The following is an 8,162-nucleotide window of genomic DNA, read 5'->3' on the forward strand; positions in this document are numbered from 1 at the left end:
CAAAGGGCTGGGCCATCATCCTGGTCTCATTGTATACTTCTGGGCTCAGACCTGCAGTTGTGCCTCTGCCCAGGCTTCCTCCCAAGCCCTGACTGGCTTTCAGAAGCAGTGACACTTGTGCCCCAACTGGGCTTGTGCCTGACCAGCTCTCATGTATATGGCCCCCGCACTAGTTTATACCTTGCCAGGAGAGGTGGCCTGATGCACAGATTTATGGCTGCTTGGTTTATGCTAACATTTTCATGTCACTTCTATATATACTTAGAGCAATTGCTCTTCCATCAATGGGTTTTACTATTTTACAGACATCAAAAGCTGTTTATAGTCCTTTCCTCTGAGAGTTCTATATTAAAGGATACAATGCAATCAGCTGAGAAGATTTTGCACGAAGGCAACTTAAAAAATGTATTTGATGTGTTTATCATGTATTTGTATATTCATTGAATAATGCCTAACAAACCGAAACCGTGAAACTGTGTTGCTTGTACCTTTACTCCTTTATATTAAAATATCATCAGCCTTTGCACACCAGCTAATGAATAGAGAACGAAGGAAGAAACAGAGCAGGAATGGATGTCACCAAACTGTATCTTCTCTGCTTGTAAGCATCCCATGACTGTGACTAGTGGCCCTACTATGCAGCTAGACCCTTACAGTAAACCAAAACACCCAAAACAAAATTAAGGAACTTTTCCTTTCCAGATGCTCACTGGAGCCTACAAGAGCTGCTCTCTGTGTTCGATTGGCGAGTCCTAGACCATGAAACATAGGGGCCCAGGCCACCTGGTGCATGACTAAGGGAGAACTATACTCACACCACTAGGAAGGTAATCACATTTCACAACCACCACTAGCTCCAAGAATAATCAGGCTTACACTTCACACAAATAATAATTTTTTAACTGTTCACATACTTACCTTAGTAAGTAGTGGTGCATTGCAGGCTTTCCTACACCCATCACTTCACTCAAAATACATCCTTTTTTTTTTTTTACAAAACAGAAGTGCTTTAATAAAATTGAAAACAGGATGACATCAAGACATATATAAAGACATGGTACAATGCCTGCTACATCTTACAGCAGATAAGACAAAGAAACCGGAAAATTGTATACTCACCTTTCAGTAATTTTCCTTTCCTGGTGCATCTTCATGGCAGCATACAATGGGTTATGGCTCCGCCCCCACAACCTGATAGGACTGTTTAACTATAAATCAAAGACAGACCCGGCTTGCAGCATTCTTTGTAACTCTCACCATTTGGATGGGAATCTGTATGCTGCCATGAAGAAGCACCAGGAAAGGAAAATTACAGAAAGGTGAGTATACAATTTTCAGTTTTCCTGGTGCATCATGGCAGCATACAATGGGACTAACTCACCATACAGGAGGGTGCAAGAAAAATTTTGGAATGGCCATTATCGCAAATATGCATTTTCCAAATTTTACTGTCGTGAGCCGGGTTCACCTAAAAAAGTGTAATGAAGGTGTCCTAGGAGGACCACATTGCTGACTTGCATATAGCCTCAGGTGAGACTCGGCACTGCTCTGTCCACAGAGCTTCCACTGCCCCAGTAAAATTAGTTCTTATGTCCTCTGGAACAGGATGGTCTTGTGAAGAGTGAGCTCTTTCTAATGTCTTAACAATCAAAGAGGTGTTGATGCTGACTGACTCTGCCTTAACCAAACACAGATTTCCTGAATGTAAAGATAGCTGCCAAGCAGGTCATCAGAGTTTGATTAACATCCAAGGGATGTGGTTCTCTCACTTAACCAAGAAAGACGGTAAATTGACTTCCTATCATGAGTGGAAGAAGAAATATACCCCATGTATAAAAAGCAGTCTGGGGTTTTAGGACTATTCAGTCCGGGTAGAAAGTTAGGTGAGGCTCCCTGTGGTACAAAGCCTGCATCTCTGACACCCTTTTCACAGAGGTTGTGGCAACCAGAAATATGGTCTTCAGGGTTATATTGCAATTCTGTAGGATTGAAATGAGGCCTTGATAGAGCCGAGGACCATAAGCAAGTCCCAAATAGGAAACAAATGGTTTCCTGGCAGGTCTATAACTTCATTCAAGCCTTTTAAGAATTGCATCACTAAAGGGTTAAGGACTCCTTAAACCCCTGTAAGTGCAGACAAGGCTGAACTTTGAACATATTTGAACCTAGGCCCCTGTTCTGTCCCAGTTGTAAGACCTGCAGAACCTTGGCTGGTTTAGGGGATAAGGGACTCCAGGCTTTTGTTGTGTAAGATCTGCATCATTTACCTATATTCTCTGGTAGGTTATTCATGGATACCTCTCTGGCTTGACACGAGGTAGCCACTACCTGCACTGAGCACCCTTGACTTGGTAGCCTCTGCCTCTCAACTTCCATGCCAGTAAAAGTAGTCTCTTGGAGCTGGATGGCAAAACTGGCCATGAGAGAGCAGATCCCTCATAACTGGCAGAGGCAGTGGTGACTCAATGCTCAACTGTAGTGAAATTCCAATTATTGATACAGGAAGTTCCACTCACAGCCTAAAAATTCTACCCTTCCACTGCTGTATAGGCACAGTACAACTTTTGCTCCTCTTATAAAAGGGGTGAATGACAGGAGGGCTTTGAACACTACTCTCAGTTCGAGAGCATTCAATACTTTGCCTCATAAGCTGAACATCCCATGACCTTGAGCAGCCTGCTCTTTGAAATGCATCCCCCAACCTTTCTGGCTTGGGTCTGATGTGATAATGTTCCATTCGAAAACAACAATTGGTCAGTTATGAAGAACCAAGGATACTCAGTCACTGTTCTGCTGGAAGAGACTTTGCTTTAAAAGCACCTTTGACTATCTCTACTTCCCTTGTGAAAGTTCTACAGAATTGTTCCCGTTGCTATTGCAGACAGTAAGACCTTTGTGTATGCCCTGGGGGAGGTGTACAGACGGATGGGGAAGCACTAAAACTGGTAGAGGAATTGAGAATGGATTGGGACATGTAAGTAGGTGTCTGATAAACATACAGAACATCCAATCTCCCGGATTTATCAATAATAAAATTGATTGGAGGTTCTCTATCTTACACAACTCCAACTTCCTGTGCTTGTTGAGTTTTTTCAAGTTTAGCACTGGGCACAGATTACCTGATTTTGATTTTTTTTTTTTGTTAGGAACAAAGGTGAGCCTAATCCTCATATGCTCTGGGCACTTGGAACCTTTACAATTGCTCACTTTTCATTTAATCCAGCTACAAACTGGATCAGAATTTTTTACTTTTCCATCAAATCTGGTAGCCTGGCTGGCTGGAAGGGTTGGAAGGTGGATCCCTTAAACTTTCACCAATGTCACAACAATATAGCTGATATGGTCCACTGATCCTGAATATTTTCCATCCAGGTGTGTGCGCAAAGCTTCACACAGGCACCCCCTGGATGAGTGAACCCTTAATAGGACTTCCGTCCTGTCCTCCCAAGACAGGTGCCTTAGAATTTTAAGGCGTCAACCATCAAGATTGGGTACTTCTCCAGTTACTTTATTAATCTTTTTCCCAGTCCATAGGAGTTTGCTTCCTTGTATCTGCTTGGGGGTTCCCGTCTGTATGCTGGACCTTTTATGATTTTTTCTGTTTTTTGTCAGATGATATCCGCCCTGACCTGCTAATGGTCACCCTTGAGATGGCTGTATCCGGTCTACTCCAAAATAGATTGGATTCGTTGTCTGGTATCTTGCACCAGTTTTATTTTTAAGGCGGGATCTGCTGACCATGGCTTCTGCCATAATGCCCTCCTTGTCATGACTGCGGGGAACACCACTCCTGAAAAACATTAATTGATGTCTGTTGAAGAATGAGGTGCGCAAACAAAAAATGAATCTCCAGCAGCAACTGAAACTTTAACCTTGATAAAGTAAACGTGTGATGTGCAAAAAATGGGTGCGCTAGATGTGAACAATGTGTGTTGAAACAAAAGGGAAAACACAATGAACAAAATACCTAATATATAAATATACACAGATATTATAAATGGTGCACAATGTGAACATAAACGTGCTATAGAAATATGAGCAGTCCAAAACAAGTCCAAAATGAAAAAAAAAGGCTGAAATCTTCTTGATGGTGAATGAAGGTGAAGAAGAGGACATGCAAACACCAAATCCCTCTTGGCACCCACGTGTGAAGAAAAGAGAGGTAATACCCTTACCAACTCAACATATTAAAACACTTGAGAAGATGACACCAGCCAGTGTAATAGATATCAAGTCCTGACCTTTCACTCTTCCACCCGATATGTTGTATATCAAAACTCTTACCAAAGGCAAGTATTTCACAGGTCAGACAGTGAGTGATAATGTTCACCAAATCATCAGGCAAATTATCCAGACTAGCAGGCAGTGAATTTTCTTGTAAATCTTGTTCTGACTTCTGTTGCTGTGTGGGGGTTGGTTTCTCTCCTATACCCCTCAAACTCAGTGACAGATAGTGCCCAAAAAAGAATGGAACAGGCAATAGTGCATTACCTCTTAAACGACTTTATTAAAAAAGGTAGAACACTTACAGTTAAGTTGATTAAATAGGCGAATGCAAATTCAAACGTGGCTGCTCTGCAGCACGGACCACGGGTGGTTATGGCGCAGGCTTCTCCCCCCGACGAGTTTCCCCTGATGAGGCATCGACTGGGAAAGGACATCTGCCGCAGAGTCTCCCACCAATTTCAGCTCTTTAAAAGCCGTTACCGTCTTGTTTCTCTTCACTTCCTCCAGAAGGGCTTCTTTAAAGGGTTACTCCACTTTTCTTTTCAATCTGCAGGGCTGTACTTTTCTGAAAAAGGCAAGGCAATATGGCTATCTGGAGGTGTTCTGTACACAGAATATGTACAGAATGCCCCCTGAAACATCATTTCTTGCTTGAGTGATTGGCTCACTGATTTTCCCAGAAGTCTTCGTGAAGATACAAGTTTTTGGCATCTACTGCAACAAAAGTGTGATATTTGGTAAGATACTCCCAATAGTAAATCACGTTTAAAAGGATGCAGACCCTGCCAATTTCCTCAGAGTCCTGCAGGAGCAGCAGCTAGTTGATAATTATGAAACCACTTCCATTAACTTCCACTTTCTCAGCACATGGGCTTGTCATTGCTGGTCTGCAGGCATCTGCAGATGCTACAGTACGTAGGAGCACTTCAGAGCTGGGTATTTTCAGACTAGAGCCTCCTTGAATGTAACCACAAGGTGACGTGTCTAGTCAGCTGCATTAATGATGCATCCACTATCGTAGGAGACCGCAGCAGGTTGACCATTAGCTTTTCCAGGGTATACAGTTTTGACAACCTGTTTATACAGGCCTTTTTCTCAGACCCCTTCCATTCTTCCTGGATTAGCTCCTCTAGTTGTTCAGTGAAGGGAAACAAGTACTTTCAAACCTTGTGGAGAGTTTCCTTCACTTCACTCCAGGCATTTGCGTCCTTAACTGCCCTTGCAAAAGGCTCTATTGTGCAATCGTCAAAGCCTGTGGCCCCTGTAATGTCTCCTTCTTCCGACAAGCTTTCCAATTTGAACACCACCTACTGGATCTGGATGGAAGTTCTAGGCAATTCAGCCACCGACTAGGAAGTACAGGCTTCATGTATCATCTCCTTGGCAGATTCTTTAATAAAGACGCCTACTTTCCAGACATCCCCTTCTTTGTCAGTTGTCTTTTCCTCCAAGCGGACTTGACATACTAGCTTTTCAGGCAATGACTTTCCACCACAAAGCCGCAACCATTAGGGCTGGTAACCCATGGTGTTTGTAAATAATAATAAAGGTCGAGATGATGACCTTGATCAATGTTGCCTGGATGTCTGCTCCTAAATGGTAATTCGTCTGGCTTTTAGAAAGCTCCCTCTATCTTGAGGTCCTTGCAGGGCTGTATCCAGCTTGTTCCAGGCAGACTTGACATATTAGCTTGGCTGGCAATGAATCTCCACCATAAATGTAGCAACTTTTAGGCCTGGTAGCCTGTGATGTTTGTAAGTGGGGAGCAATGATAATGAGTGGTGAGATGATGACCTTGATCAACATTGCCTGGATGTCTGCTCTTAGATGACGACTTGCCTTGACCTTTAGAGGGCTTCCTCCATCTTGAGGTCCTTACAGGGCTGAAGATATTGGCTCTCTTTTTCTCAGTCTTCACTACTTACCTAATCCCTATACCTTAAAAGCAATGGGTGGTCTGACTGAGCAGCGTTCCCCATAGAAACAGAGCAAAGCAGCAGACTGAAATGAAAAACAGCACGACATAGTGATCCCAGAGCAAGCATTGAGAAGGGGATAGGAAGAGCCAAAGTGAAATGTTGTAAACAGCACAGTGATCCTAGAGCAACACTGAGAAGGAGAAAGCAAAAGCCAAGGTGAATACCATAAAGAGCACAGTGATCCCAGAACAAATCTGAGAAAGGGATAGGAAAAGGACAGGTAATAAAAGGGAAAAACATACCTGCAAACAATGACCACATAAGCATCCAGCATGCATGAGTAGAGAGCTCAACCATGTGTTGCCCAAAAATGCCATAAAACCGTTTAAAACTATCACATTTTGCCATTAGTGATGATATCAATGACTGAGCATGCTCAAATCGCCATCTTGGAAAAGGGCTTGCCAGGAAACAGGCCACAGGGGCCGCATCACTTCCTGCCTTTCATGCTCAGAGTGTACTTGCACTGCTGCAGCCATCTTGGAAATGGCAAACGCTTACAAAAAAGGGAAAGGAGGTGAAAATCATATGGAAAGCAATGGGAAAACGCTGTCACTTATGTCAAAGCTTTTTTAAAGCTTTCTTTGACAGGTCTGCGCTGCCAGAATGGGGCTTCAACCATAGAACTCATGTAGAGGCTGTTCAGGAAGGATTTCCACCCAGGAGAGACTGAACTATGCCCACCTGACCACCAGAATGGGGCTAAACCCATATAGCTCATTTAGAGACTGTACAGGAAGGACTTCTAACCAGGAGAGGCAAAACATGGCTGGGGCTGGTGAAGGCAAGGTAAAGTAGGAAGGAAGGCAGAAAGGGGGGGGGAGGGGGAGGAGAAAGGGTGAGAGGGTGAGGGAAGAAGAAAGTGAAAAAAACAGAAATAAGGGCCAGGCCGTCCATCCCAATACCCTGATCAACATGCCCCAGCATACAATTGTACAGATCCAGCAATTAGTGTTCAGGTGGAAGTCCATGGGGACCAAACCTTGTCGTATTTCCACAGGCACACTCTTTTCATATAAGTAATCTTATTGTCAGGGTTATTGGGTACATTAAATAAAAGAAAAATTGAATTTTGGCATAGTCATATATAGATATTCTATTTTACATAGAAATGAAGCAGTGACATCACATTTTGCCCAATATACATCACACATACAACATACACGCTACTACAATCATGCATAGACTCATCTACACAGACTCCATTTCGATCTGCCATGTATCTGAACCTTTGAGGGACGCCAAACAAAGCTCCTCCCTAATTGGCCACCATCTTGGAAAAGCAGCCATCTTAAGGAACCTGGTAACAACTATTCTAAGCTAGCGGCCATTTTATATATGGTAAATATGCCTTGCTAATTATTTCATTATTATTCAATATTGTTTATGTACTTCCTTAAATGTTTTACATTTCATATTTAAAGGGTAACGAAAGTACAATCCCTGCCGTATAAACCATATGTAGATTTTTCTCTAAAGAGATGATTTTTGTTTTTATAACATTTTATTAATATCAGATTTAGCGCATTATTGCGAATTTAGTCTTCCGTTTTGCATAGCTTATTCTCACTCCATCTGCAGTGGAATGACTTTCGGCCGTGTAATTGCGCAGACAATTGTGATCTGATTGTATAGTATACTTAAATATGGTTTCTACTACATCTGGGGAAATGGTAATCTTGCTTTCGTTTCACTTTAACTTTGTTTCAGTTTCACTTTCATTATTGAGCTACAAATCACATTGCATTTATTGTTTGAAGTTTGTATTTTTGTGAAGTTATCTTTTTGTGTCATCTCAAGCTTGATCATTTATCGTGATTACATGTCTCGTGAATAAAACTTTTATATATTCCATGCTGTAGACTGTTTTCACTAAGATTGGTATATGCTTTTAAAAAGAAATTAATCAATAAAAAGAATTCACTACATATTGATTTATGGAATAAGTTGAGATTC

The sequence above is a fragment of the Pelophylax lessonae genome (genome assembly GCF_965119305.1).
Source record: "Pelophylax lessonae genome assembly, chromosome: 5".
Lineage (NCBI taxonomy): Eukaryota > Metazoa > Chordata > Amphibia > Anura > Ranidae > Pelophylax > Pelophylax lessonae.